Below are 14,042 nucleotides of genomic sequence, written 5' to 3'. Positions count from 1 at the left end.
TTTCCTGCACCATGCTGATAAAGGTTGATTGGTTAGCACTGTGTTCCAAGGTTGGATCTACTGTGTTTATTTGGGCATGAAGCTCACAGGCTAGTTCAGACAGTGTTTAATGGCAAAAGTTTTTGAATTTTTTTGTTGTTTTCAAAAGAGCCCTGCTAAACACCAGTATCTGTGTTTTTCACGGACACTATCAGTGTTTCGTTGAACAGTTGTCGCAGATCAAACAGGAATTGAGTTCTCAGTGAGTGGCAGCACCTTGCTCAAGCGCATAATATTGTCTTTATGGGAGGCCCGGCACTCAGGTCATGTGAGTGTGTGCTGAAGGGACAAGGCGTGGTCTGGCTCATGGCTCACCTTCTGTTCTACATATCAGGGAACACTTTTGTTATTGACCAAATTTGACTTATTTTGTCTCAAGAGGTGTATGCAATTGTGATCTGTGTGCAGTTGTTCCTTATTCTAATATCATGCAGCTGTCAAGCTAGGGTTTGGTGCTGCTAGTCTATGGTTGTTACGCATATTTTGTGTGTGGTCAAATTGCAAACGGAGGAGGCCTTCAGTTGTATTGTCTTGCAGTTGCCCATTGTTTACTGGTGCATTTTGCTGTATTGTCTGTCTAGGGGGAATATGACTAAGTATGGAGCCCCCAGTCAATTACATTCGTACAAGGCTTGAAAATCTTTGAGGACTACAGGTGCTGGTAGCCTGTCTTTGTGCATTTATATTTGTACAGTTGAGTCTCCGCCTATGGCATGGAGACCTCAAACTGGTGTAGTGCGTGATTGGGGTGTAGAGCCCCTAGTTAGTTCTCCAAAGTTCAAAAGTTTATTTATTCATGATTTGGAATTCCAATGAGGTCCACATGAAGAAATTACCGCACATACATAATAGGACACAAAGATAATACGATGAGTGGTAACATCCGAAAATCATTAATTCCATGAGTAGTAACTTGATAAAATAAATAAACCACAATGGTACAGACAGTTTTATGATTTAAGAGTATAAGATTATATCCAAAAATTCAACACAATTTAACAGACATTTAAGATGGTAAAAAAGTCGGCCAAGAAACATTTCATTAAGAGGACAATACATAGACAGGTGGGCAAAATAAAACATTTTTAAATGGAATGCGCCCTAAAAACAGCATTAACTTCATTCATTACAACGGCAAAACACACTTTAAAAAGTTAAAAACATGGATACAAAACATTTCCTTTGGGAGGTTAAGCAATAAATACAAAGCCTCAGCAGTCGCATGTGCTGAAAATCTCAGATAGTGGGGTCTCAGACTCATATGACGATATAATACCAAGGCAGGACATGTAAATAAAACATATTTGAAATCCTGACATCCATGCTCGAAAAAGTGACATGTGCTTGATATATCGTGCCATTTCGATGTTACGACATTTAATGGAACAATGTTTAAACGATTAGTGCCCAGAATAGTCTAACCCCATGAGCCATATTCCATGCCAGATACTGGTGTGATTTGTTCATAATAAAAGAATTCATTATTAAAACGGAGTTTGTCTTGTTCTTCTAAAATTCCAGATCTAAATGGAAACTCAACCTTGAAGTGGCATGCTTAAGAAATGCTTTAAGCTGAGCCATCGACATTGATGAGTCTGTAGTTAAATCTAGGACAAATCTCTCCACTGTATATTGAACATTCTTAAAGAGTGAAGCTTTGTCTCTTTTAACTTTGAAGAGCTCTTTAAACATAAAGTGTCAAAGAGGGTTAAAATCACTGTCCACAAGGCAATGACCCCATCGTACCACTTCCGCTAAACCTGCTTGAGGTCTGCCTTTTTCCCCAGATGCCTGTCCTGCTGCTTGAGACCTGCTCTGCACTCTGAGAAAGAAGACTGGACCATCTCCCTTTATCGCAGACTAACCTGACTGAATCCAAGGGTCAGTTGACGACATCCTATTCTAAACTATAGGGTCACAATAGACTCCAGAGATGTGCTGCAACTGGACCTACCTGGACCTCCAACTGGACCTACCTGAGCAATGCTGGCCGGAGCTAGAGTGAGTCCCTCATCTTCAAGAGGTGCCTCCCAGGACTCACAATGACATGGAATGCAAAGCTCCGGGAAACCCGACTTGTCGTGCTACAGCAACTGCTAGCGGCAAGTGTCAACACACAATCTGCACTTCACGCTACAGCAACGACAGCCTGTGGTGACCACCACACGAAGCTCCAGCGCCAACAGTCTGCAATGCCCTACCAGATCTTCGCACTACAGCAATGACTGTCCACAAAGCCAGGCCTGATCTTCGTGATATAGTGACAACCACCCACGACGCTCTACCTGCTCCTTGTGGCCTCCTCCACTGTGCACTGGACACTTTGTGCTGGACTTTGAGATGGTAACTCTTTCAGCTGGACTAACCTGGTCTCTGTATCCGGTCCATGCTCCATCGTGGTCGGCCTGAACTTGTGACTTTCACCCTGTCTAGAAAGACCAGATGACTGCAAGTGGCGCTTGTGCTTTCAGGCACTATACTTACCTAAGGATTTGGAATCAATAACTCCGGTTCTACTGATTAGATATTTGTCGTTCTAGTCTCACTTTATTTATTATAATGTACCTTCTTAGGTCTCGGCTAGTGAAGGCTGCGCTTGCGCAGTCTCGCTCGCGACATTTAACGTTTTTCAGAAGTGGGGCTTGAACCCGCCCATCTTCTCCCCTCTTCTCCATTGGCTGGCCTCTTAAATGCTGGTCAGCCATTGGAGAAGAGCTTTGTCTCTCGAAACAAGCCCCGTCTTTTTCGGATTCGGGGGCGTGTTTTTTCGCGTCTTTCTCTTTTTTTACTCCCTGCCCCTTTTACGCGTGGTGGGCGTGTTTGTTTGTTTTTTTTTACCATCGGAAGGTTCGGCCATTTTGTGCGCGGTCGGAACGGAGCGGGACGTGGGGTCGCCTCTTCCTTGCTGCAAGGCTCATCTCGGCGTTTCCTGGTGCTCGGCGTTTCCTGGCGCTCGAGGACATGCGACAGATAAGTAACCGGACTCTTCGACACAACTGGCTGGCTCCGACACGCTATTTTATTTGATATGTGGGCGATGCTATAGAGCAAAGATGTTATATTTTAACTACAGCCTACTTGCCAACTTTATAAATTTAAGTTGATGCATGTTGTGTTATCTGCATCTGCATATCGCGCACATTCTAGCGTTACTGTGTCTTCGTGGCACTAAAGACTAAACACATAGGTTGCGCTATTCCAGTCCTACTGGAATATAAAATGTGGGAAGCCGCGTTACTTGTAGCCTACAGATCAAACTACTTGGCAAACACTTTACGGAATGACCAGCGCTAAGCCATTTCATTAAAGGTTACATCTCTTCAGCTGTCCTATTTTATGAGGGAGCTTGAGTTTATGTTGCAGAAAGATAATCACGGCCATCTGCGGGCAGTCTTGCAAAACCTCTAGATTAAGATGCTGTCGCTGCCCAGCGCCAGTGCCTGTGGCGCCCTGTGCGACAATGTTTCAGCTGCCCCCCCACCACTATTTCATTCTTCCCTCTCTTTCTATCTAGCAGTTCTTCTCTTACTGAAAACCTTGACTTCAAGATGGGGTTCTCACTCTCTTTCCTCTACTTTCTTTTATATGTTCCCCTGTGAAATGGATCCAATAAAGAAAATCATTTTTGCTGGAAATGTCGTATTTTAATTCTAAGGTGCAGCATCTGGAATAAAAGGTTAAAAATATGAAAAATAATTAAATAAAGTAAGACAGTGGTAGCAAACTGGCCAGATTTATTTTATTCACACCCAAACACATTAGCGCCACTTTTACAGAGTTTGCCAGTGAAGAGCTATTTTTTATTTTCTTGTCTTTGTTTTCCCTGGGCTTGCAACTAGTGCACCAATCCTGGAGGTACTGCAAAGTGTTGATTGGAAAACAAAATGTGTACTGCGGCTCTGCGTCCAGGGATGTGGTCTTTTTACCATACTGCTAACGTTTTGTAAGGATATCAGCAATGGACATTGAAATGGGACCATTCAAGGCCCCTTTCAGGCAAAAGCACTCACTGATTTCTGAATAGTGAGTGTAAAAGTGTTAAGGTAACAATGTTGTTCCTGCTTGCATTTCACATAGTTTGCTAAATTTGGCATTCCCCTATGAGTGTTTGCTTTTTCCAGGTTGATGTTACTTTTTTTTTTTTGGCCGCATATTGCTCTTGTCTATTGCGTCATTTAAATTGAGCCTCATCCAGGTGTTTATAGCCGGCAGTAATTGGGTTGTAGTTGAAGGCATTGTGAGTTTTTCTCAGTGGGACAGTATGGTGTTCAATGGGGGAGACGATGTGGCACTATGGCCAGAGCTGCTGAATTTGGAACTGGGGAACCAGGTTCAGCCTTAATAACCAGTCCACCAGACGACTCTCCTGAGAGAGCACAATCCCATGCTAGACCTTAGAAGGCTTCACAAGACCTTAGAAGCACTGGTGTCTTAGCACCAGCAGGTGGACCCTAGCACTGGCAAGTCTGGGTTAACCTTCAAGGTTTGCCCACCACAATCCATACTGAAGTTCACCTCCAGTCTTGCTAGCAGGCCTATGAAGCAGCACAGCCAAGAACAACAGTGACTCTGTCACTGAGGTCACAGGACCCTTGAGAAGGGCCAGCTCTAGGGCAGTGCAACCGGTGTGACCGTGCGCTGACTTTGGGTGGAGACATTATGTTTGCAAGTAAATTAAGGTTTTAAAAGCGCTTGCTGCCTCCTTCCTGGCCTCCAGCAATTTTCGGCAACAATAAAAATGTCATAATGACTCTGGTGTTTAATGTTCTTCCTAGAGAGAGATCGGAATTTTGTCTAGGGGAAGTTTTGACTCCTGGAAAGGTAGCACATAGGGTTAATGTGCCTGCAGCAAAGAACATGTACCATGCAGATCACAAAGTGCACATAATGTATATAGGTCAGTGGGCTACTGTGTGTGGGTGGCTCTGTGGGTGGCTCTATTTGTGTGTGGGTTGCTCTATGTGAGTGGCTCTGTGGGTGGCTCTGTGTGTGTGGGTGGCTTTGTGTGTGTGGCTCTGTGTGTGGGTGCAAATGCAATAGGTCTCGCATTTGAGAGTGATTAAGCTATTGACATTGTAAATAACAATGTTGTTTCTTTAAATGTTTTAAAAACAAAAACATAAACAAAAATAATGTCATGAGCAATGCCAATAGCTCTAACTTTAACAATGCCGAGACCATTGCATTGAAAATGCTTGTTTTTCTAAATTGGTTCGGGATTTTTCTTGTCTTGTGTTTTCACTTTATTACTGTTTGTGTGCTGCATAAATATGTTGCTTCTGATTTAAGCCTGACTGCTTTGTGCCAAGCTACCAGAGGGTTAAGCGTGGGTTAATTTAGTGACTTTTGCGGTTTACTCTGACAAGGACTGTGGTTATTACCTGAGTAGGGTTTCTATCGCCCTCAACCAAGAACCCAATATCTTATACTGGGAATGCAGGTTTGGTCCCGACGTTGGCTCTGGGCAAAACACTTAATCTCTTGTGCTTACAATAAAAATTAATTTTACCTTCTGTAATGTAATCTGGTGCTCATGTAAAGTGCTACAATGTCCTTGGACAGTGTTTGTGCTAAATAAAACTTCAATATACATATATATATAATGAGTCCAAATGACCCAGTGGGCTTCGTTTTAACACAAAAATGGATATGAGGCCTTTCCCATAATTTGCTGCAGACTGGGTTTTTCATATTTGCTACAATCACTGGAATCAAAAGGTTTTTCAAAAGTCTTGTGATTTTCGGGAACTTATGCCAAAGGTCAGTACGCCACTCTGAAATGTGTTCTAGCTCCTGTGCAGTTCACTTTTATGGGCAGATCAGTATCGTGGCTACAGTGTGATAAAGCCATATCGAAGAGCGTGGTCAAGGTTGTAACATTTACAAACAATTGTTATTAGAGAGGAACACAAAAGTTGTACATAGTATGTTATTTTGGTTGTTTACAGCATTTTAAAAGCATGTCTACTACTAAATAAAAAAATTGCCCTTGCCTCATGTCCGTGGAGGCTACGTGGTTCGTGAATGTTTGTCATTCTAAAAATTGAGTTGTGGTTCTAAAAAGTTTGGGAAGCACTGTATAGTCACTTCTGCTCCCTCACTCCCTCCTAGCCCAGACCCCTGACCCAAACCACAAAGAAACCCAAAGCTTCTGGGACTGCTACAGATGTTCTTGAGAAATTGTAAACAGCGTGTGAACATCAGCCGTGCGAACCGCCCTCACACGAGCTGGAGAACCAGTTTTTGGAAGCGTTACCATCTCACATTATCACAATCTCTCCCACCATGTGTGATATTGGCTCTCCACTAGTGACTCTGTGAAGGGAGCTAATATTGTGTGACTTATGATGGGACCATGTGAATTGGCAGTTTTGGAGATTCATGGGAGAGGATGTGTGCCTGGCTTTTAATCCAGAGCTTGTTGATTGTAGGGAGCCCCTTACACGTCATAAGAGGTAATTCTGTTTCTTCTTCCTACTGGCTTGGGATTTTGGCTTCCAAGACTACCTGGGTGACCCAAGACTCATTTAGTTTCCTTGACTCTCAAGTGTTAGCTGTGGCAATCACAGGCAGTGAGAAATACTTTAAAAGGTTTTCTTTAATATATATGAATGACACAGTTAAAAAGGAACAGTATTGAGAAACAGAAATCTATAGCACATATTGTTTGAACGTGTTACTTTCTCACTTGCTGAGCTATCCCTGTCCAATGGTAATGGGGCCAGGTGAGTATTAGGAGGGCCGGGTGATAACAACCCCCTGACAACACAATATATTACAGACACAATGAACAGGCATAAATAATACAGCAGTGCCAACAAAGATGTAAGAAAGACATAGGATTAAGAAGGCCTCAGCCTTAACTATTGTACTGTGCACCACAGGGAGCAGTGTACAAGATGAGCTTCATTATTACATACACAGAAATGCAAGGGTTTGCTGTCAGTAAGGCACTGCCTCTCCAGCTGAGCATCACACTAGCCACCCACCACAGATCCCCATCACTGAATGCTTGCTGCACTCATTCCACCCGCTATAAGGATTACAGCCCCTATTAAACTGTCCTGAGTATTGTTTCCCTGCGGCTATTAGTGGACTTTAACCAAATGGTAAACTGTTTGTGGACCAGGTGACCAAGCTGGCACCGCAATAGGTCACAGGTTTGTGACACAATAAACGTTCATTGAAGTCAGCTGAAGACCCTCACTGGGGGTAAATGGCAACTCTCTGGCTGGTACTGGCCCAGATCCAAAAGGACCCATCCGCCTTGTTTGTCATTAGAAAAGGGGGGAGTTTAGGTCATATGTGTGGAACTCGCACATCACACTGCGTTGACGTGTTTACAGTGTTCACTCCCCACGCGACCTGCCAGCCATCTAGCTCTTACCTAGATTACTGTCCCCTTCCACAAACACACTGAGGTCAAAGAGGCATGATATTAAGTTAGTGCTTAATTTGTAAAAAAAATAAGTGCGAGAGCTCTCGTCTGGAGGCCGCTGCAGCCTGCACCACACTTTGCCCCTGCCATGCTGCCAATCATAGTAACAACAAAACTACTTACCATCACACTCCTTCAAGTGTGACAATTCACACTATTTCAGGCCCCCAAAGCTAAATGAATGGCTTGGGCTGAGGGTAATAGTAACTTTTATTGTATATCGAATGAATAATTAATTGTTGTTGTGATCATCTCTAAATTAGGCAAACAGCGCAACATTGTGGCAGACTGTCACAAGCTCCGGTGTTGACAATTAAGTGCGGGTGCTGAGAACGGAAACTACAGCTCAAATTAGGTACTGGGTGAACTAGTGGAAGACAAGATCTATTAATTCCCCAAGTACTATAAATTAATCCCACCAATATATAGATGCCACAAATAAATGTAGACTACAGTTAAGAAAAATAATACAAAAGACATGGGGCAGATTTACAAGCCCCTTGTGACACTTTTGCACCGCCGTTATGTCACTTTTGTGACGCAGCAGTGGCGTAAAAAATGCGGCCAAATTACAACGTGACACATCTAGGGAGATGCGTCACGTTGTAAAGTCCTGCATCACATTATACCTGCGTCAGGTATAATGTATGCAGGGTGGGCGTTCCGACGCAGGAAAGCCTCATAAAAGTGATGCAGTGAAATCTACAAGATTTCACTGCGTCGCTTCTAGGATGCCACTGCGTCAAAACCTTACGCCTGCTTGAAGCAGGCGTAAGGAGTGACACGGTGTAGTGGGAATAGGCCTCAATATGCATTGCTGGAGTTGCGTCATTCTTGCGGCACGACTCCAGCAATGCGTGACTTTTGCACCAACATATGCGTCAGAATTTCTAACGCATCTGTCAATCCTTGCGCCATGGTGCGCCGTATTGTAAATACGTTGCATCCATGGTGGCGTTAGAATTTCTCAGGGTGGTGCATTAAAAGCGATGAATCTCTTTCAGATGCCTCACTTTCTTGTAAATCTGCCCCATGGGTTTGGAAAAGACTCCAAAATAATCTATATAAATTTGCACAACAGGAAGCAGATTGTGTTATAATTTTGCTTTGTAATATATTATGCTATTTTCTTTTGAGCCCTCACTTTTCTTCAGAGATGACAACAAATGCTACTACATCTCAAGCCAAAAGCACCACACTCCTTTTAGATTCCAGTGACAAACCACATATGTCTGTCTATGCTGGGTGGAATAGCAGCGCTCCAGCTCTTCAGAGAGCCTAAAACAGTGACAGAAACTCACTCTAGAGTGTTCTTTTTCATTCCTGCTCTCTCCCTCTGCCATTGTCTTCCTATCCTTCTCTTTCCTCCTTTTCTTTCTCTCTCCCTTACCCTGGGGCAAAGTCTAATGATGGTAAATAAGTTCCAGACCCCAAGCATGAGCGTAGATACCCGGCACCACCTGTAACCTCCTCCGGTACAAATTAAGCACTAGCATCACAGCTGCATTGTGGCTGGGTGCGTAGGTACAACGTGTTCAGGGTAGTGTCCTCACTCTCCCTCACTCAATCTAGCAGTTTAGCGCGATTGTCCGCTGACGGCAGCAGTCGGTGTGTCACAAGGTGGGACTGGGGAGACAAACAAAAGTCCTCGGGTACAGCGAGGGGACGGGGAAAGTGCTGACGCTCCCGACGCCCTGACTCGGCACTCTGACCCCGGGTTCCGCCGATAGTCTTCGTGGGGGACGCTACCAGAGACGGTTGCTGGGCGAGGGAGGGAGCGCTTCCCTTTTCCATTCCCTGTCAGGAAATGAGAGCTGATGTGCGGAATCCGGCGGGAAGGAAGAGGGTGGGAACAGTGACGCCGCGACAGGTTGAGACCGGCCGTGATAAGCGCGGTCCCAGTGACCTGCCGGGAACTCTGCAACGCATCGCAGCCTGCTGAACCGGAGGAGGCCCGGGGCTGTAGCACGGCCTTACCACGCAGAGAGGCGCTGCCAATCACAGCCGGCCACTGGAGCTCAACCTGCCTTACCAACCACTACCCCCGCAGAGCGGAGGAGAACGGGCCTCGTGACCTGTAGACTGGACCGGAGCACCGCCGAACCAACCGAGGACGCCACCAGAGGTAGCGCTTACTTGTATTTATTTATGTAGCGCTTACTCCCCCTGAAGAGGCGTTGAAAGCATGGGAGAGTTGGCAAATATTTCGTGTGTGAGAGAAGCAGGGCTTGGGTGTATTGTTATAAAAAAGAAGAAAGGGCGACGTAGAGGAAACTGAGAAAAAGAAACAGAGGGAGCAAGAGAGGAATGCTTTTAATTCTGTAAAACTAACTAGGTTTCTGAATTCATGCCAAGCACTGTCTAATGTCAAAGGGCCTCATTTACTAGGTTTTTCAGTAGAGCAGCAGGCCTTCCTGCCCCACGGCAAAAGAAAGGGGCAGGAATGCGCGGTATCTATAGGCGAATTTATGTCCATTTGATCTGTGTCGGCGAACAATGGGCTGCCGCGCGCCAACACACAGGCACCTGTTGTGCACCGTGGTGCAAGGGTGAGTGCGTTGCGGGGATGATTATTTTTGTACAGGAAGGCAAACCTCCCTGTACAAAAATAATCACAAACGGCTTTTTCCTCTTTCTATGTGTGCTGCAGAATGCAGTACACATAGGAAAGGGAAAAACTAGGAGAATAAAGACATTTATTTTATTTTATACTAACGCAGAAAACTGCGTTAAGGGACCGATATTTATCAGGCAGCAATAAGCCAAAAAAAGTGGCTTAGTGCTGCCTGTTAAATATCACACAGGCTTCTGCGCCAGGGAAAGTCACAAAAAGTGACCTTCCGGCGGCGCAATGTTTTCTGTATTGTTCAGAGCCCACATTTCCAAGGGTTTCTTGCCTCATGCAGAACTCACAGACTGAGGCTCCACACAACAGAATCAGCCCAGGAAAAAAAGTACCACATCTCCAGAGGAAACGCTGGCCTTACAGGCTAGCTCCCCAGAGAGCGCAGCTGGCTCTAGCTAGCAGAACTAACCCTCAAGTTACACTGTTATCACCAGTTGTTAGCACTGATGCGCATCAGGTTTCAGAAGCATTACAGGTTCAGGCTTAACAATGAAGATCTGTTTTTCAAGTGGCACAGAACCGCAGGCTTTGCATCTGGAGCAGAGTTACCGTACAATTTATATCAGTGTTTTTTCTTTGGTCAGGAGATCTATCTCTCTAGTGATGTAGAACGCGCAGACTCTGGCAATAGACAGCAGAGGAAGGTCTTAGGCACCAGTGGATGTACCGGGTCAGTTCAGACAGCAGAGCTACCGATCAGTTTTTACTTAACTTAAAAGATCAGGCCTCAGACACCACAGCTATTTCACATGCTTAGGGCCTCAGTTAGAAGAACTTTATTTTAGGCTACTAACACCTGCTTTACAGAATGCGATTATTGCTAAGGTTACCCTGCTCCTATTGCCTGACCAAACAAACTTAACATTCATCTACCAAGTGAGTTTCCCAAGATCACACTGCGAGTCAGCAAAGAACCACCTCACTTTAAGCCCAACACATTAATTGCCTGACCGCTCTACACCTGACCCTTCATGCTCTTTGATAGATGAAGCAGCTCACATTTTCAATATTCAGAGTTTACTTACCTAATTTTCGCTCAATCTAATTTCAGTTGTGTGGCAGATCTGATTCATACACGGTGCACAGAAGCTATGGCTTTAAGCACAGTGTCTTATTTTCATCTTTTTCTCCCCTCCCCGTTAACTCCTGCGTTTTAGTTCCAAAACTTTGCCATGGGGTGCTTTTTGCAGTTAGAGATTCCTCTCCCTCGCTACACACCCAAATTATTTAAAATTCATTGAGACAATGAGGAGAAGGAGGAATAGTAAAGCAGAGATGGAAACTTTCATGACTTAGGGGTGAGTGTGAGACAGAGAGATGTCAAAGAAGACATCTAAATAGGGAGAAAGAGAAATAACCAGAGTTGATGAGTTTGGGCACTCAATATAGGGATTTACTGTACTGATGTTGTATTGTAGTTGTTTTTTATGTAGTCAGTCCTATCCCGTGTACGAGTTGAAGTGCATTTGCGAGTGGGTAGCACGCTACTCTGTGTGAGTGCTATGGCTGGAAGAGTCTGTCATATGACCTGTGTGGAAACCGTTTTGGTGAGTGTGTGGACCAGAGTTGAGCTCTTGTGATATTTTTCTCACTGTGCTTCATGAATGTCAATTCACCAAAAGGCCAGAGGAGCAGAAGTGACATCACACGTCATTTGACCTATACGTTCACTCATAGATACATGCTTACACATACACACACAATCAGACATACACACGCACTCTTTCACATAAACAAACTCACCTGCACTCATGCATACAACATATATCTAAAAGCCTTCTTTACATACCTCTGCTACCAGGGCGAACATATTCTAATTAATTGCACTCCATTTTTTATTTCACTAATAGTGAACAATATATGGCTATTCACTATTAGTGTAATAAGAACATTGACAAAAAACAAGGAGATTGGTGCCCAACCCAATCTACATGAGGACCAGCTGCTCCTGTGTTCCTAGCGCTGATTGTGCAAACCTCTGAGGCGAGGGGTTGCACATGCATTTGCAGTGGTCGCAGCTGTGACCCCTGGTGACCTGTAAATGAGGTCCATGCTGTGCGTACGCCTAAATTCGAAGCAAAAAGAGCTAAAGGACTCTTCAGCATTACATGCATAGTAGTGTATGGGTGAACAAACAGTCTATGAGAGCAGTGTGGCTGATGTGGGATGTGTTTTGGCGTTGTGCAAATGTGGCAAAGAACTTTCGACTTGTGTTATAGCAACTGGGTAGGTGCAGAAGCATCTCCAGCCAGGATGCTTTTGCAGGCCAGAGGCAAAGCACAAAGAGGGCTCGTACACCAATCATCTTGCGTGCAGGGATAGCATAGCAAGTATGCTGCTGTTGCAGGTCAAGGATACCGTAAACAAGGCAAATATGTATTTAAGGTTTCAAAGCATCCTGTGCTAGGATTTTACATGTCTTTTGCATCTCTCTGAGTCCTCTTCATGTACCATTATCACTTTGAGGCGACCTTAAAGTGAAATAAAGCACTGTATAAATGAACAATATGACATGGTGAGGGCCTAGGACTTTCTTGAAGAAGTATGCATTCAAAAGACACACTCTAGCAGAGGTATGCATTCAAAAGACACACAAATGATGGACGGAATGCAGAACAAATCAACCATTCATCCCCAGTTAAGCGATCTGGGTTAAATCCATCTGTTCTTTTGCTCACCATTCCACCCCAGTTTAGACCTAGCCATATACAAATCAGTCTTGACCTGGCACCTCATGGGAACATTCCAGCCCGAACTGCCAAGCCAGGTCTTCCCGGGACCAGAAACAAGCACCCTGGAACTGGTTTTGGAGTATCACCCCTCATCAGCCAGGCTAGCTCATTTTTGTGTCTTTTGCTTTCTCGTCCAAAGTGTGCCGGGTATGGTATGCGTGGGTCTTGGGCTCACTGAGCTACTGGATTCAAGCTAGCCTGGCTGATGACGGTTGATATCCCGAAACCAGTCCCAGGATGCTTGTTTCTGGTCCAGGGAGGACCTGGCTTGGCAGTTCGGGCTGGACTGCTCCCATGAGGAGCAGGGTCCAGACTGATTTAATATGGCTGAGTCTAAACTGGCACAGTGAGCACTTGTCTTTCATGAATGTTCTCTATATGCATTTCCTTCCTCTGTTACAGATGTCATTAGGTGTCTCAGTTCCCGCACAAAGCCCCCGCATGCCAAACTGCGACCCCAGTGTTTTCCACATAATTATGGATGTGCCACATTTTCCACATGGGCCTCTGGAATTATATGATTCTGTGACCCTGGCGTTTTCCACATAATTATGGATGTGCCACATTTTCCACAAAATCCATCACCTGCTGCATAATTTGCAGAGTTTAACAAAAAATATTCTAGCTTAAACGGGTTAAAGCATGTCATGCCGCACAGTGGAGAGAAATTTGCAAAGGTAGACCGGTCACCTTTTCTTTGCTTATTGCTGTATTTGGGTGTTATACTTGTATGAATGGAGTGAAGATTTTGTCCAGATCATGTTAAAGTGTACAAATGGCAAAATAAGGAAGTAATGCTGTTACAAAATTTGGCACATTAGGCCATATAATTTGCCTTTCTTGCTACATAATTTAGTCAACGTTGTTGCAAAACTTTGCCCTGCCCTATCGCATAATTCCATTGGTCCTGGGTGTGACCCAGGCTCACTCGCTACGTAAAAGGGCGAGTGAGTAATCCTACACAAACTTCCCTGGAAGCAATTGTATATCATTGACAATTCCATTGTACAAGTTGCCTTTCAGCTCCCTAGATGCCATTGTCATGTAAAAAGGGGGTTGGGGGCGTGCTGTGGTTCTTGTCCCACAGAGCATTACTCCGCTGAGCAATGGGCTGTAGAGGAAAAACTGGACTGGAATATGGAGTCTACGAAGACACAGAGTCGTCTAGTAAAGTTATTCTGAGCAACATGCTCCGAAGTCTCTCTGC

General features: G+C 44.6%; 1 protein-coding gene across 1 annotated transcript in view; it reads left to right on the top strand.

The window, feature by feature from the left end:
* The first annotated feature begins 9,350 nt into the window (after positions 1–9,350).
* Positions 9,351–14,042, top strand: part of HYAL2 (hyaluronidase 2) — a 70,337-nt gene continuing 65,645 nt past the window's right edge. The window contains exon 1 of the mRNA XM_085625102.1: positions 9,351–9,602. The gene's annotated coding sequence lies outside the window, so the exon portion shown is untranslated. The remainder of the gene's footprint in view (positions 9,603–14,042) is intronic.

Source organism: Triturus cristatus, chromosome 9, assembly GCF_964204655.1.
Source record: "Triturus cristatus chromosome 9, aTriCri1.1, whole genome shotgun sequence".
Classification (NCBI taxonomy): domain Eukaryota; kingdom Metazoa; phylum Chordata; class Amphibia; order Caudata; family Salamandridae; genus Triturus; species Triturus cristatus.
The sequence above is the reverse complement of the archived record's forward strand: the minus strand, read 5'-3'. Positions and strand labels throughout refer to the sequence as shown.